This window comes from Catharus ustulatus, chromosome 16 (assembly GCF_009819885.2).
Source record: "Catharus ustulatus isolate bCatUst1 chromosome 16, bCatUst1.pri.v2, whole genome shotgun sequence".
Lineage (NCBI taxonomy): Eukaryota > Metazoa > Chordata > Aves > Passeriformes > Turdidae > Catharus > Catharus ustulatus.
The window spans coordinates 11410676-11430200 of record NC_046236.1 but is presented as its reverse complement, the minus strand read 5'-3'; the positions used below and the strand labels follow the sequence as shown (position 1 = coordinate 11430200).

Genomic DNA, 19525 nt, shown 5'->3' with positions numbered 1-19525 from the left:
GTCACTCCTGAGTAATTAGGCAATCCAGGCACCCTCCTATAACCGAACAGGAATCAAATTCCTCTCCCTTCTCCATGAGAAAGGGCTGTTTGTGCTCTGCTCCAGCCCCACCAGACGCTGAGCCCTGAGGTCAGGCTGGCAGGGGGTTGACAGATACATTGCTGTGTGCATGTGGGTGTCTGCATTTCAGTGATGACTGAGAGCTTAATTACTCTTCTAGGTCAGCTGCTCCACTTCCAAAATGATTTTAAGGGGGCTGAGCTTCCTGCTCATTTCCTGATGGCCTCCAGTTGAGTTTGTGGCTTCACCAGCTCCTGGATACCTGGAGTGCTTCCACTGCTCTCTTTGTAGCTGAAGAGGAGTGTGGGGGCTGCACAGGGCCTGGGGGCTGCACCCCTGAGCCTCTGCCATTTAGGAAACTCTTGGGGATCCTTCTGCAGATTTGGGGTGATGGGGAAGCTGCTGTTGGCTCTGTCACTTCCAGACTTGCAGATGAAGCTGTGATTAGGCTCTGTGTGTGTGTGTGTGTGTGTGTGTGTGTGTGTGTGTATGTCTCTCTCTTCTGCTGTTTTCTTTAATTACAATCTCCGAGGTAATTTCTGACGCATCATTAACAGTTCTGAGTAAACAAGGGGAATTCTCCAAATTATTTGCCATGAGCACAAAGGGAAATCGACTTTCATCGTCTCCCTCTTCATCCAAGTAAGAAGCTGATCTGCAGTGATCACGGGGAAGAAGAGAGTGTTGTGGCTGCCCTCTGATGCTTTGAGTCTATTTGAGACAGAACAGCAACACATCCAGCTTTTCCAGCTGACTGAGGCCAATTCTGCCCACAGCTTTTTGTCCCCACTGCTGAGCAAGGTGGCTGGAGCGTGTCACCATTGCAGCTGTACATGCAAAGTCCTTCTTGCCCATGAGAGCTTTGGGTGCTGCCTTTGAGTGTTCCCCTCTTGTTTCCAGTTGGGTGAATCAGAACATGAGCTGCTTAGGAGATGGGACAGTCCAAAAGCATCCTAAAGGCTGTGTCTCAGCTTGGAAGGTACACCTTGGTCGTGGCTGTTGGGTTGAAGGGTAATACCTGAGACCAGCGTTGGTTTCATGGGGCAAAGAAGGAGCACTGGTACGGAGAGAGTGCAGGGTTGGGAAGGGAAAGAAGGAGCACTGGCACAGAAGAACTTGGAACCCAGGAAACTAGATCTGGCCCAAAGCAAGAACTCACAGGGATGCTGGCGTGCCCTGTGAGAGCCACAATACAACTGGCAGCTGGGGCAGGAGGAGGTGGCTGGAGAGGACTGCTTAGCTTGGGAGTCCATGAGAGAACATTCCAGCCCAGGGCAGGGCTCAAGGGAAAGGGGCCTCATTAGAGGGGTGGCACGTGGAGCTCAGGAGGCATTGCCTCCCTTGGAGCATCCCTACCCTGCCCTGCTCTGACAGCCCCTTCACCCCTGCTCCAGCACGGTGGAAAAGCATCTGCAGCAGCAGCCGAGGGAGCGAAGATTATTTATATTCATGTTGCAGCTCTGCCAGCCGTGACTCTGTTATCTGCCATGCATGAATATTATTTGAATACGGAGTTTGTCGTGACTATTCTTCCGCGTGAAACGAGGGATTTGCTGTGGGATGGGAGCCCTCCCTCTGGCTGTCAGTCAGGAGGGGTTTCCTTTTCCTGTCTCGTTGGAAGCCGCGTCCCCAGCAAGGTGAGACAGTGGACACTTTTTCTCTTGTTAATATCCATGTCTAATCTCCTCTCAGAGGGGCCCTTTGTCCTAGACTGTAGCCAAGATGAGTAATTCAGGGATAGATGAGACGCTATAATTGGTTTGTGACAAATTAAAACATTTTTCCTTCGGAGCTGAGAGCAGGACTGTGGTCTGGAGCTGTCAAGCGTCACAGGGGAGGGCGATTTTCGGAGTAAGCGCATTGCAAATTGGCTCCAGATATGCCTTGGAGTCTGAAATTAAACTCCAGCTGGTGACTCCTCTCAGTTGGGGTTTTATTTTAGGGGGGACAAAGGGAACATGTGTGTGGAGGGACAGGCTGATCAATACAGAGAACGTGACTGCTTTTTACATCATGCTGTGAGCTGGGAACCAGAATGAGCCGTGGTGTGGATGCTGGGGAGCACCCAGAGACGTGCTGGGACTGAGCAGGCCAAGCACCAGGGCTCAAGTGTTTCCTTCACACTTCTCTCAGTGGTTCCTCTAATGTCCCAGAAAGGAAGACCCATGATGGAAAGCTGCAGATCACACCATCTCCTCTCTTGGTCACAAGTGGGTGCTAGCTGCAGAACCTCTTTAGGAGATGCAGGTTGGTCCTTGCCCTGTAATAATCATTTTACTGACCCAAAAAAGTCCCTCACCTCCACCAGAGAGCAGGGGAGTAGCTAAAATTCAGGAACACAGAGATGATCAGGACAGACAGCTTGATGAATTACTTGTTTTGACCCTAAGATGTTTATGAGCTGATCTAGGACAAAGGGGTGGAGGTGAAAAGGACTTCCTGATGCAAATGCTCAGCACAGCTGCATGGAGAGAGCTACAGCAGCAGCATCTCCACCTTGCAGTGAAGATGGGTGGAGGATGAAGGAATGCTTGGAAAGGATGTGGGTCTGTAAAGGAGGTTTAAAAGAACAAGGGGAATCACCATATGGGCTGGTTTGTGTGCAAATGGTGATGGGGAAGAAAGCCTCGAGATCTTATCTGATACAGAAGAAAAGGGTGGCCCACAAGGAAGGGGTGAAAGTTTTCCAGGAAGGCTGTCTCAAAGTGAAGGAAACAGTCTGGAAGAAACAGTTGAAGTTATGAAAACAGGGTAAGTGCAAAGGCTGTCAGTGAGTTGGAAGAGTTCAGACCCTGGAGGTGCTGGGTGAAGAAGGGAGCAGGTCTGGGCATCTCTTAGACATGAGGAGTAAAATGAGCAGGCCATGGTGGCAGGGTGATGGTGACAGGGAGTTGGGGGGCTTGGAAGGAAAGATCAGAGGATCTGGTTTAGCAATGGAAAGTGCATAGATGCAGCAAATCCTGAAAGGCAGGATCAGATGGTGAGCTGTGACTGGTGTCACTGGCATTAAGACGTTAGCTAATCCGGTTTAAGGGGATAAGCCCAAGAAAAACTGTGGAGACCTAAATTGGAGCTTGTCACTCTCCCATGGAAAGCAGAAGTGTGGAGGAGGAGGAGGATTTGCTGAAAGAGCCCCTGGATGGTTGGTCAGAAACAGAGGGTGAATGGAGGATGGCTGTGAAGATGAAGGGTCAGGAGATACCAGGTGGGAAGGAACAGGAAGGGCAGGAGTCACAAAAAGCAGAGAAACCCAGGAGCCTTGTGGTGTGCACAGTCTCTCCAATAACTGACCTGAAGCCCATCCTGATGGTGAAGCTGGCAAGGTAGCAGGGAATCTGCAGAAACCCAGTGATTTTGGTCTGGGGAGCTTAAACGATGCATATCAAAGCCAGGATGTAAATTGTGTAAGTGTGATGTAGGTCTGGCACTAAAGTGATAAGAGTCATATCAAGGGAATAACTTAATTAACTGGTCTTGATCAAAGAACTGTATGAATTCAATAGCCCAGTTTTCAGTGCTAAATGATGAAGTTTAGAAAAACTGTACTTGACACAATTATCAATTTTCCTGTCCGAGGAGCTTTGAAGTGCCATTAAGAAGGGACAGTCTATTGTTCTGTTTAGGGGCAACTTTCTCCTTCCCTCCAATGATCAGGAGGCAGAGGGGCCCTCTCTCCTTTTCAAGTGCTCATTTGAAATAGTGTGAAGCATAATAAACACTGGATGTCAAGGGGAATAGTACTGTGGATTTCACAAATTAATTGTTTCAGATGATGTAAATTGGGAACAAAGAGCTGCCCTTTCCCTGCCATCCTAAAAAAAAAAAAAACAAAAAACAATCAATCAAAAAACCACCAAAAACCCAACTATAAAATATCTTTATTTCTCTATAGCTTTCATTTTGCTCAGATTTTTGGATGGTAAGTGGTCCCATTTAAGTTCCATCAGTCCTGATCAGTCCTTCCACCCAGTCCCTCTGACAGGCCATGCTGTTCAAACAAGATGCTGGATATGAGGAATGAGTCAGGCTGTTGAAAGGCATCTGAAAGTCTTTGAAATTCTGAATGCCATCTCTGTCTATCCAATTTGGATGTGTCTATATGTACCAGTGTTGGTGTCTATCTCACGAGTTGTGTTCCTGAGCTCAGTGACTCTTTGGGACAAAGAGAGAGGGAAGTGTCTGGCCAGGATGAACCCCAGTGTCCAGATTCAGGTGCTTTGTCCTGCTGAGCATCCTCCTGGTGATGGGTTCCTCAGCTCTGCCTCACACAGGTACTGCACTTGGGTTTACACCTGGGTTAATCTGCACTTCACAGCTATTTTGAGGGAGATGGAGTGTGGGCAGCCCTGCATCTGCATCACTGCATGTGCCCTCCTTCATTTGCTGGGGGTTTCTCTCCCCTTCCTCCAGCCCATCTGGTGTCCTGGAGCCTCACCCTTTTGGTTAGGTGTACTGCAGGAGATGGGTCTTTCCTCTGCTGTTACTTTGGCAGACCTCAACCAGGGATTGCAGAGAGGCATCTGCACATTTGGATGTGCCTTCTGGAAAAGGATGTCTAAACTTTGTCAGTGACAGTGATGGGAGTAAAGCCCTACTGCTTCCAGCTACTTCTACCTGTGAGCAGACTTCCCTGCCCTTCTCCATTCTCTGGGCACTGTGTCCTTCCCACTGGTGAGTATCTCATTCCCAAAGCAGGGAAAACTGGGAATGTGTCTTGTCTGTCCAGTGCAGTGTGAGGCTGCTGTGAGAAGCTGAGAAGCCTCAGAAAGTCCCTTGGGAAATTGAGGATTAATTCAATTTCTTTACTACGCCAGGACTTCCCTCTGCAGAACACAGATGGACTCTGAAATGAGGCGACTCCTCCTCCTGAGCAGAGGGAGGCAATGATTTCCAAAGCAAGCCCAAATTCCTCTTGCTTGGGTCTTCCCCAGAACAAGACGAGCAATGGCAGTGGGATGATTCCCTCTCCGAGCCACACCACTGGTTTTACTCCAGGAGGTGGAAGGAAGCTGGGTGCTGGTAGCCAGGAGGCAAAGCTGCAGCTGGCCATGCCGGCTCCGAACAGCGAGGGCAATTAGAGATCACAAGAGCTGGGGTGGCTTCGTCACATTTCCCTGCTGCTGTTCTGGAGGTGATAATATAATTCATATCAGAAGAGTTAGTGGGCTGAAAATGAATTGGAGAAATCAATCCAGAGGGTATAAATGAATTAGCATGTAAATGAGGACACTTGCTCTACATAGTTTAATATTGCCTGCAGCTGTAAATAATTCCAGGGATGGAATCAAAAGCCGCAAACAACTTCATTTTTGTGCTCCTCCCCCGTCCGGGAGCACCTGCAGCTACGACCGACCCACCCTTGCAGAATCATCGCATTGCAAGGGAATTAAAGGAGATGAGATGTATAAACTTTTTATTTTTTTTTCTCCCCTGATTGGCCATTATTTACAAGACTGCTGCTCCTGGTTCTGTGCATCAAGTCCCTGTTTGTGCATGCACACGGCAGTCTAAGTGGTGGGGAGGGGGAGGTGGGGAACCAGCCAGTGGTGAGACCTTGTGCAGCTCATCACGAGCCATCCCGGTCACCCTGTGTGTGTGAAATAGCAATTCCTCACCAAACAGCTGCTCTATGAAAGCTGTCAATTGGGGTGGAGGATTGAACCTGCCTGGAGTGCCTGGGGGTGGGAGAGGTGGGTGCTTGGAGAGCAGGAGCTGGCTGGGGTAGCACCTTGGTTCTTGGAGCTGTCTGGAGAGAAGGCATTTCCAAGGGAAGGGGAAGCATTTGCATTTATGTGCAGTCTGGAAAACTGGAAGAGGTGCAGAGCCAGGTCACCAGAGTGGGAAAAGTGTTGGGAAACCCCTTTATGAGACTCGACTAAAGGAGCACAGCTTATTTGGCCTAATGAAAGGAAGGCTGAGGGATGTGATTGCACAGGCAGATAAACACAAGAAAGGGAGAGGAGCTAGTTAAGCTAAAGGCCAATGTTGATACCAGAACATGCAGATACAAACTAGTCATGAATAAATTTCATAGGGAAATGAGATGGAAGTGTCTGAGCACCAGAGCAGAGACTATGGACGAGCACTGGAGACTCCACATGACCAGGCTGCTCTTGCACTGGTGTTTGACTGTAAAATAGGATTATAGGAGCAGGTCCCTTGAGATCAGGCAACTACATTTTGTGATCTGGGAAGTTCTGCCTGTTGCCAAAAGCCCCTTTATTATTCTGGCAGGGGAAGGATGCAGATCTGAGGAAGGGCATATGTCTTGGTGAGTGACTCCAAGAGCGGTTGTCGAGAGCTTTTGGAGTGGTGCTGATGACAGGAGGTTAAAGATGATCCTCAACAGTCTTTTATCAGTACTTCCCTCTTGTTTTTTGACACTGACAGATCACTGAGTTCCCTCTTTCATCAGGTTGGAGTTTCAGGTTCTGCACTAACTAGATCTCCCAGGTGGACTGGAAACACTGATTAAGATGGATAGAGTGAAAGCAAGTCCATTAAATTGTTAATAAAGAATATTACACACATACCTTAATCTGCAGCTAGCCTGACACTTTATAAAAGTACATTAGGATATAATCCAATTGAAGCCACAATATCGAGAACATCTTATCTCATCACAAATTGAAATTATATCATATTCCTCATTTCTTAAATTAAAAAACTAAAACCTTTTAGTTTGCTCTCATATGCTTGTGTAAAACTTAATCAGTGGTTTTAACAACATTATTTTTCAATATGGGCCATTTCTGCTCTCATTTATTTACAAGAGAGAACTTCCTGGTAGAAGAAGTGATTCAATTTGCAGGAGGATACATCAAGCACTTAAGGATTTTGTGGGGATTGATTGATTATTTATCGTGTTATCTTGCCTGGAGACGTCTGATATGGCTGTGCTTTTGCTATCTCTCATTCCACCTAATGCTCTCCCTTTGCATCTCGCTCCCCTCCGGTGCCAAGGGCGCTGTTCTGCACACACATGTCTGCACGAGCGTGTCGGGGGGAAAGGGGGTCAGGGGAGGCAAGGCTGGGGTTGTCTCTGCTGGGATGGAGATGTGGCACTGGGCAGATGGCAGAGATTCATTTCACTGGGAGATAGCACAGAGGTGAGAGGGGTGGAAAGGAGGTTTGAAGTTCTGCTGGGTTTGAGCCGCAGGCTGCAGCACTGCACAGCTGCACTTCTCTGAGTGCAGCAAACGTGTCCTTCCTCACAGGGGAAGGAGCTGGGACACAGAGGGGCTGGGTGGTTTGCTGGAAGTGCCTTGAGGAGCAGAAAACAGCCCTGAAGGGCCATCAGCTCTGGTTGGTAGCTGGTCACCTTGGGCCACGCTTCCCAGGGTAGCCACAATCACCTTCAAGTTGCCCAGTGAGGCACTGGGTGATGTCCTGGCACATCTGTGGGACAATGCTTCCCGCTCAGCTGAGCTGTCCCAGTGATGCAGTGGTAGTGGCTTCTCCAGGGGTCTTGGCAAAAACATCTTTACACTTATGAGCAATCTGGTGACCTGATAAGGCCAGGATTGGGGTGCAATTCATGCCTAAAGGACACCACTCTCAGCAATGGCTGATTATCTCCCACTGCTTCACTGTGGCAGAGGGGCTCATTAGCAATGACAATTAGCATGGCCTTCATGGAGGTGTCAACCCAAAGCCTAAAGGGTGACATGCAAGGTCTTCATTTGAGGGAGGATGACCCTGAAAGAGGGCTGTGGTTTGAGCTTTGTCTTGAACGTTGGCCACTCTTTAGCACTGGAACATGAGTGGGAGAAGGAGGGATGTTGTCAGTGGGAGCTTTTGGCCTCCCATCCCTGGTGGGGCACTGGATATAGCAAGAAAGAAAACTTTTTTGATATTATGCAAGAAAACGATGACAGTAGAAATTCCAACCAAACCCTCAAGCGTTTGGACTGTGCTTGTCTGTATGGCAGGGGAGGCACTGGGAACAAGGACGTTTGAGGTTTATTCTTTTCACTGCTGCAGATTTTGGCAAATCGTTCTCCCTGCCATAGTTTTTCCTGAGCAGTTTGAGATCAGCTGGGTTTATTATTTTATGAGTATTGGAGTGCAGGAATTGCTGTCTTCTGGTGAAAATAAATACAAAAATCCCGAAGCACGACTCCAAAGAGAGATGAGCCTGCAAAAAAATCACCGCGCTGGAAAGGGAGTATGTTTGGTTTGTCTTATTTTTCTTTTGCTTTCTGGGATTTTAGGATTCCTGTTGCAGGGATTGCACCAAGATGACAAACTAGAGAGTTTTCAAAATGGAAACACAATCCCCTGACTCCAGGAGCTCAGACTTAAATATCAACAAATAACTCAGGATGCGGTGCAAGTGCTGATGGAGCAGCTGACTCGGCGAGCGTGGAGGTGAGCAGCTCCAGAGCCCCACAGAGCCCCAGAGCCCTGATTTGCTGAACCCAGTGGAATGAATTCCTATATTGGATGATCCATGTGCATGGGCCTCCGTGGGATCACCGCCAACATTTGTGAAGTGCTGCGAGATGCTTGGATGAAAGAGACCACAGAAGTGCAAAGTATTACTTTTTCATGATTGCTGCAATTGCTATCCTTGGGGCTGTCCAAATATTGTTGTTCCAAGTGAAAATATAAAATCATTTTGGCATGTTTCTGTTTTGCGTTGTGATAAATAGAAATGCAGGAGGGGGAAAAAAAAACCTCCTTCTAAAAGTGAGAGAAGGAAAAGCAGCCCCTGTGCAATTTGTTACACATCTCATATGTCTCTGACTGCTAGCTGTAGAGATATTTAGAGGGAATATTTAGCCAACCCAGTGCACAGCCTCTGGAGTCCCAGCTTCTGCTTTGGTCTATGCTTGGTTGAACCTTTACAGCAGCTTTATGCTTTTTATGCACAGCATTTCAGGAGAGGCTTTGATTCTGGAGGATGCCAACTGCACCAAGTGAAGCTAAGATGATTAATCAAATTATTTGAAGGGTGTTCGCCAGAACTGGGCAGTGACCAGTCTCTGTCCTAATCTCTGGATTGAGATGTCAAGCTGGCCTCCAGCTCGGAGCACTGAGCTCGCCAGGAGGCAGAGGGTGGAAAGAAATCTCAGTCAGCAAACAGCCTGGCAGGGCTGCCCGTGGTGGGGAGGGAAAGTGGCCATCAGGGGCCATGGGCCAGTGCTGCCCTGTGGGCTGGGGGAGGCCGGGGGGCTTTGCATGTCAGGAGGGCTGGACAAAGCTTCTCTGGCTGCCATGGAACAGGAGCAAGGTGATGGCTGTGCCTCATGCTGCCTTTGTCCCACCAGGCTGCAGGGAAAAGGGGGAATGGTTGGGATGTGCAGAGCTCCTGCACCTCCCAGCTGGCCACAGGATGAGGGATTCTCTGCTCCCATGTCCGTTTAGGATGGAGGAACAAGTGGCCTGGTGTGGAAGAGACACAGGCACTGACCAAGTCATTTTGAACTCAGTGCCTGTGTCGGGTGCTATGGGGACTGGGGCTTTGGGTGGAATCTTTCAGGGAATGGTGCAAGGTGGGTGGTGTGGGATGAGGCTGGCAGAGGGCTCCAGGAGATGAGAAACACAGTGGGAAGCAGGGGCTTTGGCTCGGGGATGCGCTTTTCTCTTCAGGGACCAGCTGGTTTTTTTTCCCACCTGCTTTTCTGTTCAGCGTTTGGTTATGCTGGCAGTTAAAGATGAAGCCGAAGCACCTGAGAAGGAGAAGGCACATGCTGCAGCAGCACAGCCCAGGGCAGTGGGGTGGGTGAAGGGGAAAACCCCACAGGGGCACGAGGGACCCTCCTGTGCCCTCCTTCCCCTCCTGCTCCGGGGGCTGCAGGCAGATGGGCTGTCCCCAGTGCCAGGGCGAGCCTTGGCACTGCTGCACAGGGAATTGCAGCTCTCGCTCTCCTCTCCAGCTGGCTGGGTGGGCAGGCTCTGCCTGTTTGTGAGCCCCACAGCGATCCCTGTGCTGCAGGACCTGACAACACCGGGGACCTTCCATTGACCATGCCCTGAGCATCCTCCCTGCCTGTTTGTGAGTTTTGTGAGCCCCACAGCGATCCCTGTGTTGCAGGAGCTGACAACACCAGGCGCATTCCATGGACCATTCCCTGGGCATCCTCCCTCCCTGTTTGTTAGCCCCACAGCGATCCCCTGTGATGCATGGGCTGACAACACCGAGGACATTCCATGGACCATGCCCTGAGCATCCTCCCTGCCTGTTTGTGAGCCCCACAGCGATCCCTGTGCTGCAGGAGCTGACAACACCAGGCGCATTCCATGGACCATGCCCTGAGCATCCTCCCTCCCTGCCCTCCCCGGCACGCTGCTTTCCTGCCCACCACTCAACTCTTCCTCTGTAAAACCCTCTTTGCATCCCTCCACGTCTCTCCCAGCCCCAGCCCGGCCGGGGCCGCGTTCGCGGACCCCGCTCGCCACCTGCGCTGGCCGCTGGCCCCGGGCCAGCCCGGGAGAGCCGAGCTGCCCCAGCCGCTCCACCGGGCACCGGAGCCCACGGCACCGCCGTCACATGTGGCCATCAGCTGATGGGGAGGATGACTCAGCCGGCAGCTGTCGGGCCCCTAAAATAATGACAAAAACAATTAGCAGTCCAAGCAGTAGCCTCTCCTTAATTATCTCCTCCGAGTTTAATTAACTAGCTAAATTATCAGCAGTAATGTAGGCATTAATTATGTCAAATTACAGTGTAAAAATCACAAAGTGTGGAAAATGTCAATTCAGCTGCGCTCACCTGCCGGGCTGAGACAGCGCCGGTGACAGAGGCTCAGCCTGGCACAGGGGAAGGGCTGCTCCCCCTCCCCGGGGATCAGATCCTGCCACGGCAGCCGGGTGACACCAGGGGACACCAGCACGATGCCGACAGCAGCCGGTGGCACAGTTTTAGCCGGGCTGCCTGGATGGGTGCTGGAGTGGGGAGGGGGGAGCATTTTGGCTCTGGCAGAGGGAGGGGAAGGAGCGTGGCTCCCCAAACCAGATGGCTTGGATGCTGAATTATTAAATTATGAATATTAATACAAATCAGACACGGAAGAGGTAATAATTTTGCTGCCCTACAGAAATAATTAACATAATTTTGATAAATTACATGATAAGAGAATCTCAAAATTGAGGTAGATTTATCTTAATTAATATCTTGGACTTGCTCCGAAAGGTAAATTGTTCCACTGGGGACTGGGGAAGGGTGAAGAAGGAGCCTCTGGCTCTGTGAGCTGGACCTTTGCTGTGGTTAGCATGGTGAGGAGGACAGGGCACTCCCCCAGGCTGCACCCCAGCTCTGGCTCAGAGGGTGCAATGTCAGGGCTATTCCCACCCCCACAGGGACACTGAGTGACTTATTTCACTGGTCAGAGAGCAGAAGTTTGAGCTGGCGTCTCCAAGCTCCTTTGGACCCAGAGCCACCCTCCCCTGGGCTCTGCCAGGCATTTTTCCACAGCACAGTGCTGGATGGGCTCTGGGGTCTGAGCCTGCAGGATAAACGGCTTCACCAAAAACTGCTGCCCAAGTGTCCCTTGGTTTTGCTTCAGGTGTCCTTGCTTGGGCAGAGGTGCCTGTTTTATTCATCCATCCTCATGGACACTCCAGGCAGCTGCAGCAAGTGCAGGGGTTTGCTTTTGGCTGGTGAGCTACCACAAGCTGAACCAATGTTGGTGGGGCCATGCCACGTTGGAAGTTAGCCTGGAGGGAATGGGACATTCAGTTTTTGAGTGTTTTGCTTCACCATCACTCTTGTGGTGTTGCCACTGTCCTGTGTGGTTTTCCTTTGGCCTGCATGACTCCAGGTAAGTCCACGTCCCTCTCCAGGTGTGTGTGTGATGATGGGCAGTGCCCTTCCCTTTGACAAGCTAGGATTTCCCTAGGTGATGATGGGCAGTGCCCTTCCCTTTGACAAGCTAGGGTTTTCCCCAGGTGTTTGTCTTGGTGCTGCTCTCATCAGCTCTAGCTGCAAAGGTGCAAATCTGCCCTGAAAAGGATGTACAGACAGTGGGTGCAAAATTGCTTTATGTGACATAAAATATAGTACTTAAATCTCAGAGTCATCCAGAGGGATGTAACCTTCCAGCAGTGACTTAACCCCCAGAACATCCCCCAGACACAGGAATGCTGGTACAGGTGTGTGCTTGGAGATCATCCATAGCTCGTGGCATCAAAGCAGCAACTCAAATTACAGGGCTAATTGCAAAATTAAAGTCAATTATTCTTTACTATGACATTTTTGTAATGTCAGATCAGGCAGTGTAGGAGAATATGTTCTCTGTACATCCATGCTGTCTATTTTAAATGTCCAGAGTTCTGGCCCCACCACAGTTGTTCCTGTAGCCTGGTTATGTTTCAAGTATGTGTCTGCTGAAAGGGCTTAGAGCTTGGTTACTTGGTGTATTTGTGATACGGGTGAGCAGGAGGAGAGTGAGGAGCAGGCAGGAGAGGCTGTTCTCAGGAGGCTTCAGTCTTGGTCTTGAGCTTGAGAGGTTTTTAGATTCACATCCATGCATTTGCCAGCTTAATTGGCAAAAGCTTTAATTTTTCAGAAGGGTTAGAAATCTTGTTGATCTGTTCCCACTGGCAGGATTTAAAGCCTCAAACACTTTACTTTTTCAAAGAGCTGTACAAATGTTAACTAACATAGCCCCAGTTAAGCATAATCTCTAGATGGGGAAACAGAGTCACACTCTGCATGAGTGCCTTAGCCTGGATGGGGAGTTGCTGGGTCCTTGTCCTGTGCTTCATCCAGAACGCACTGGCATCTCTTCCAAGCCTTCCCCACTCTGCCTGATCCCCTTGCTTTGCTGCTGTAAAACCAAGCTGTATTTAATTGTTTTTGGCTCTGCAGAAAATAACAAAAAGCAAAAACCCAAAGGCACCGATTGCCACGATGCCAAGGCACAGGCTGGAAGCAAAGACTTCTCACCATGTGGCAGCACTGGTGCAAGCAGGTGAGACCAGGGACGGTGCCCAGGATAATAAGGGATGTTCCTGGGGCACACTGAGCAGTAGGAACCAGTACTGGGAATATTATTCATTGAGAATGCACAACAGGAGATCCTTTGCCCTGCTGGGGACTTCCAGCTATGGACTAACAGTTACTGCTGTTATGGAGCATATGGGCCAGCACCCACATGGTCACCACGACACCCCTGCTGCTCCCCACCAGCTTTTGGGGTGGCAGAAGAGGGAGGTTTATCTTGGGGTCCCCGTGGCTGGAGCTGTCAGCAGCCCCAGCAGCAGAGAGGGATGTGAAGCCACGTGTGTGCACAGTGCTGGAAATGCTGTTCAAACAAGGGCACCCTGCTGAGGGACACTGAGCGTGGCTCTGTGCCACCTGTCCCCTCGGCTGGCTCCTGCTGGGGCTGCAGCAGGGTCAGTGAGATGGCTGGGCAGCCCCTCCTCACACACAGCCTGGCTGGCACCCAGCTCCAGCGCAGGGCAGGGCACCTTTGGGCTCCTGCTTTCACCCATCTGTGCTCTCCTTGCTGAGCAGGTAGAGCCAGGCTCTGGTGCTGCAGGAATGCCCCATGTGCATCCCCAGGGCTCCTGCTGTGTGTAGATATATGCACACACACACACACACAGAGGGATGGCCTGGCACAAACACCCACTGCATCACACGGTTCCATTTGAGCCCAGCCTTAACCCCTTCACTGCTGCAGGAAGCAAATCCTGCTGTCAGGAGTGGGGGACATGCACCTGGTGGTGCTTAGAGCCATTGAGATGGGAAGAATGTGGCTGGTTCTGGGGGGACCAGGTTGTTCAGCTGTGTCCAAGGCAGGGCATGGAGAAAGGAAATTGAAGCCCAGTGTAAGGCACAAAGGAAGGATTTTAGGAGGTCTTTAGGGTGGAAGGAGGGCTGGAAGAGTGGGGTTGGAAGAACACCCCCTTTCAGGCACCACCCCTGAGCTGAAGGAGGAGGGTGTGGAAGGGGGGGAAACTGAGGCAGGGAACTAGATGGACACATAGTGAGAGGGGCAGTGTTGACCACCCTGCTCCTGCTTGACTAGAACTTTTGCATGAGGAAAAGGAATCCAGGCTGAGACAGCAGGAGAGGGCAGGAGCCATCCCTAGCCATGCACACATGGGTGTGAGCAAGATGTTCCCACCTGGGAGAGCACATCTGTGATGCGGAGCTGATGGAAACCTCATCATTCCCCTCCTCTTGCAAACTCCCCTCTGCTGGGGCTGGATGGGGGAGACTGGCACTGCTTCTGCCTTTTGTGGTTGCTGTTTCCACTTTGTTTCAGGTTTCTCCTCTGTTGGGACTTTGGGCCTTCCCGTTCCCCAGTAATTATATAATTACTTCACAACATGCTGCAGGAATAGTCAGGGAGACGGCTACAGCTAGCACAACAATGGTGACAAGTAAAACATTAATTTCTGGAGTTCTTTTAATTAATTCATCAGGAATCGTGCTGTGCGGGATGATTACGTTAAAGTGTTTAATTACAAATTTATATGTAATGATGCACTTTAATTACTTTGGACTGGTACAATATTATTGGGCCCTTTTCCCAAGATTCCTGGCACTGGGTTTGGGCTGCACATAAGCAGTGCCATGGATGCTTGTGCCTCTAAATTATTTACATGGCATGGGAGAAATCTGGTCCTGATTGATGAGAGCAAATTTTTCCCTTAGCTGAACGGGAGCGAGAGCCTTGGGGAATCCAGAGAAGGAAGGTCAGTGTGGCGTGTGTGTGTCAGGCAGAACATCAGGGCATTTTTCGTTGGAAGAATCAAGGTTAATCTGGTGGAAACTGAAGTGATAGAGAGCCAGGCACGATAAATATTTATCAAAGGGACTGGTGTCAGGATTCTGGTTCACCGATGCAGATATGTCCTGGATGGATCTCACGAAGCAGCACGAGATGCTGCTGCAAGCAGCCCTTGCCAAGCACATCGGGTGGTTCCTCCAGCTCCCCTCCTTTTGCTTGTCCCCCTTGCCTTTGTCTTGCCTGTCTTTGTGTGCATATGTGTGTGTGTGTGTGCATGCACACTCATTTTCTTTCCCTTTAGGCTCCCATTTTCCCCTCATCCTGTCTCTATTTACTCCGTGCACAGGGAGCATCTGTCATTCTTCTTTCTCCTTTGTCAGCATCCTCCCAGGCTAGACAGACCCCAGAGGGATGGCCATGCTGTTAGTGAGGCCTGGGAGCTAAAGGGCTTCAAGTAACTTTGGGGTCAGCCTCTCTTTAAGCTGTTCTACATGGAAAATAACCAGTTGTGTGGTACATACATACATACATACATACATACATACATACATACATATATATATATAATTTAGGTATAGTAGGTACATCTGTGCTACACAAAGTAGTCTGCAGGACAGGCAGTGCCTTGCTGTTTAGGGTTCACAGCTTTTGGCACACAAGGATCTGGCAAAATTTGAGTTTTATTTGCATTTGGGGATGGGGATCTGGCAAGGAAGAAATCAGACCATTTCCTTCTCAAGAGCAAGGGAAAGAGAGGTCAGCTTTGGGTTTGGATTGATGGGTCCTGGCAGGTGCACTGGTGAGGTTTGGTGTAGCGTTGCTGACACTTGTCTTGCAGTGGGTTTGTGTCAGTGCAACCAGAATTTGCTGGCAAATAGCAGCAAATGGACCCTGTGAGATGCTCTGCTCCACGGCAGCCGTGACTTTGCATGCTTATTTTCTGTGCAGTTGCACAGATGATGCACAGCTTTGCCCAGGACTGCAGGGTCCCGGGGTCCAAGCCACTTAGCTGTGTTCTCTGGCTGTGAACACACACAAAAGAAGTCACTTGCAGGTGCTGATGTCACACCGCCACTTTCTGTAGGTGCAAGTTGCTTTTAGGGATGTGCCGGTTTCTGGTGGAAGATATGAGAATTTTGAGTGGGCAGAGGTAGGACAGAGGTAGGTGAGGATTGCCCTCGTGGCCAGCACCCTTTGCCTGCTCTCTGGAGCACCCGAGCTCAGGGGCTGCTTGGCTGCAGTGAGACCATTCACGAGGGTGAGCAAGTAGGAAAGAATCCCTCTGGGAGCCAAAATACACATTGCCCTGCTGACTCACAACTGCTGCTGCTGCAGCTGAGGAGGTGGGGAAAACCCCTTTCTCCCAGGGGATGACAGGATGTTTGCAAGCACAGCTTATTCCAGAAAGTTTTGTCTCCTGCATTTTCCCCCCACGACGGTCAGGCAGGAATGGCCCCTCACTGCATGCAGAAGGGAGGGAAGCACTTCTCCCTGCAGCATTCCTGTGCCCTTTTCCTCTGCAAATGTGTTTGTAAGTTGTGAGCACATCTTGTCAGGGAGCTGAGCACTGGACAGCTCAGTGAGAGCAGGAGCATCTCTCACCACAGCTCAGGTATTTGCAGGCTAGAGCTGGTCCCCGAGCTTGGCACTGCACATGTGAGGTCATGCCACCCCTTTCCTGCCAGTCCTCAGTGGGAAGGGATTTGGGAGGGATGGCAGAAGCAGGGCTTTCCTGGAGGGTGGGATTCAGGGGGCTGTGATCAAGGTAAAATGTGAGCATCGTGGAAAACAAACCAAATGGACTCAGGTTTATCCTAAAGTTCTTGAGTGGGACATATCCTGCACGGATTTGTAGCAGCCGTGGACTCTGCCCTCACTGGACTTTGTTAGAATGCCAGGCAGGCTTCAGGTGTTTTGTTGCTGTTTTGGGTTTGGTTTTTCTTTAATTCCCTTTGACCTTTCTCCAGACACCCAGAGATTTAGTGCTGGTACTTAGGGAGGTACTGCACACATAGCCACCTATCCCAGGTGTGCTGTGCCAGTCGGAGGAACAGGGCAGCTCTCCAGCTCAGACCCACCGGGCAGAAAGACTCATTTTGCCGTAAATAATTCCCATTTATGGCTCTTGTCCTGCCCGCACTGAGCAGGTTCAGGTGCTGGAAGCAGAGGCTGCTGCCCCGCTGCAATGTGCAGAGCCCCAAGGAGGGGCCACCTCCCCATCGCCTGATGCTGGAGGGACTTGTCCCCTCCTGTGGGGACAGGAGATGATGCCCGAGCTGCCTTGATGCACCTGGGGGCTGCTAAAGGCACCGCTTCTCACGGGGCCAGGATGCAAAGCATCCCTTCTCGCTGTCCCAGCGGCCCCGCGGCCGTGCTGGCACCGGGCTGGCACTGCTGGGGAAGGGTCCCCGGGCCTGCCAAGCGCAGATGGTGCTGGCGAGCAGAGCCAGGTCCCAGCTGAGCGCTGCCCGGCGAGACGCACTGCCAAAGCCGCGGCATATGCTGCACTGTGCGCTGTGTGTGCGCTGTGCACTGTGTGTGCTGTGTGCTGTGTGTTGTTTGTGCGCTGTGTGTGCGCTGTGTGTGCGCTGTGTGTGCGCTGTGTGCTGTGTGCTGTGAGTGCGCTGTGTGTGCGCTGTGTGTGCGCTGTGTGTGCGCTGTGTGCTGTGTGCTGTGTGCTGTGAGTGCGCTGTGTGTGCGCTGTGTGTGCGCTGTGTGCGCTGTGTGTGTGTGCTGTGTGCTGTGTGTTGTTTGTGCGCTGTGTGTGTGCTGTGTGCGCTGTGTGCTGTGTGTTGTTTGTGTGCTGTGCGCTGTGTGCTGTGCGCTGTGTGTGCGCTGTGTGTGCGCTGTGCGCTGTGCGCTGTGTGTTGTTTGTGCGCTGTGTGTGCGCTGTGCGCTGTGCGCTGTGTGCTGTGCACTGTGTGCTGTGCACTGTCTGTGTGCTGTGCGCTGTGCACTGTGCGCTGTCTGTGCACTGTGCGCTCTGCGCTGTGCACTGTCTGTGCACTATCTACGTGCTCTCTGTGTGCTGTGTGTGCGCTGTGTGTGCGCTGTGTGCGCTGTGTGCGCTGTGCACTGTGTGCTGTGTGTGCGCTGTGTGCTGTGCGCTGTCTGTGCACTGTGTGCTGTGTGTGCACTGCTGTGTGCTGTGCACTGTCTGTGCGCTATGCACTGTCTGTGCACTATGCACTGTCTGTGCGCTGTCTGTGTGCTGTGTGCGCTGTGCACTGTCTGTGCGCTGTCTGTGCACTGTCTGCACACTGTCTGTGCACTGTCTGTGCTCTGTGCGCTGTCTGTGCACTATGCACTGTCTGTGCGCTGTTTGAGCGCTGTCTGTGTGCCGTGCACTGTGCGCTGCACCTGCCCGGGACAGCGCCCGACACTGTCCAGCCATGGCCAGCAGCCACAGCCACACCTGGGGGCAGCCCAGCGGACACAGAAGGGTGCAGAGCCCCGAAAACGAGAGTAGTAAGTGATGCAAGGAGATGCAGCCGTGCCTGGTGAGGCGGTGGGGAGCAGCGGGCAAGGTTGAGCAGCACCGGAGGTGGCAGGGACAGGTCCCCCGTTCCACACAGACCTCACCCCTACGAGGATCCCCACACAGACCCTGTCCCCACCAGGATCCCCCCACAGACCCCATCCCCACCAGGATCCCCCCACAGACCCCATCCCCACCAGGATCCCCCCACAGACCCCATCCCCACCAGGATCCCCTCACAGACCCCATCCCCACCAGGATCCCCACACAGACCCCATCCCCACCAGGATCCCCCCCACAGACCCCATCCCCACCAGGATCCCCTCACAGACCCCATCCCCACCAGGATCCCCTCACAGACCCCATCCCCACCAGGAATCTCACACACACACCATCCCCACCAGGATCCCGGTTTCCCTTTGCAGAGCACCAGGCTGACTGCCCAACCATGTCCCCACCAGCCCCAGCAAAAGGTTCTGGGAAGCTGCTGGGGGATATTTAACTTCTTCTCAGGGCCAAGCCTCAGACTGTGCTCACACAATTGATGGGAGAATATACTTTCTGCCTATTTTGAATTTACTTTGGTAAACTGTACTCACTCGAGGCTCAGTCTATAATTTATTGAAAAGAACCAGACTGGAAACCAGCTTCATACTGTGAGTAATTTCTAGCATCGTGTAATCTATCAACACGAGACAGGGCACTTTGTTTCTCTGAAAAATTATTTTTATACTTGGCTTAGTAACAACAACAATTATTATTATTAATATTAATAACTACTTGTGTAAGGCCTCTCATGCGTGGTTTAGGAAGTGTTTTGCACACGGGTCAGCAGGTGCTGGCTGCATCTCATGGGAAGGGAAACTGAGGCCCAGATTTTGCCACTGCTTCACTTGGGCTCACCCTGGTGTGCAGCATCCTCACTCCCAAAATGCAGCTTGGACCACTGGGTGCTGCTGCCCTTCGTGTATTTCAAAAATATTTGAGGGTTTTGTGATGAAGGAGCTGAGAAAATAATTTTCTTTAAAATTTAGGTCTAATTAGGTTCAAAAAATTATTAAGAACAATCCAGAAAGAAATAGCCCCTGTCATATCCTGGTGGCTGGAGCTCATCCCCTGGGAGAGTGCGGGAACAAGCACAACATTTCAGTTCAGAAATAGTGACTCAAATGTTCCCTTCACTTAGTACTAATGTAGAAAATGTTAGAAGCCTTAGATTTCCCTCAGGCTGGCTCCCTGGTGTCTGGCCTGTGGCCACTGAAGCCCCAGCACTGTTGTCCTGAGCACAAGGATATCTGCC

General features: G+C 51.1%; 2 long non-coding RNA genes across 2 annotated transcripts; both read left to right on the top strand.

The window, feature by feature from the left end:
- The first annotated feature begins 1352 nt into the window (after window positions 1–1352).
- On the top strand, window positions 1353–8690 carry LOC117003635. The gene is made up of 2 exons (XR_004419523.2): window positions 1353–1697; window positions 8274–8690. It is a non-coding gene; the product is annotated as an uncharacterized LOC117003635 (long non-coding RNA).
- LOC117003636 lies at window positions 2314–5187 on the top strand. Its single transcript, XR_004419524.1, has 3 exons — window positions 2314–4331; window positions 4553–4731; window positions 4875–5187. It is a non-coding gene; the product is annotated as an uncharacterized LOC117003636 (long non-coding RNA).
- Window positions 8691–19525: the final 10835 nt, after the last annotated feature.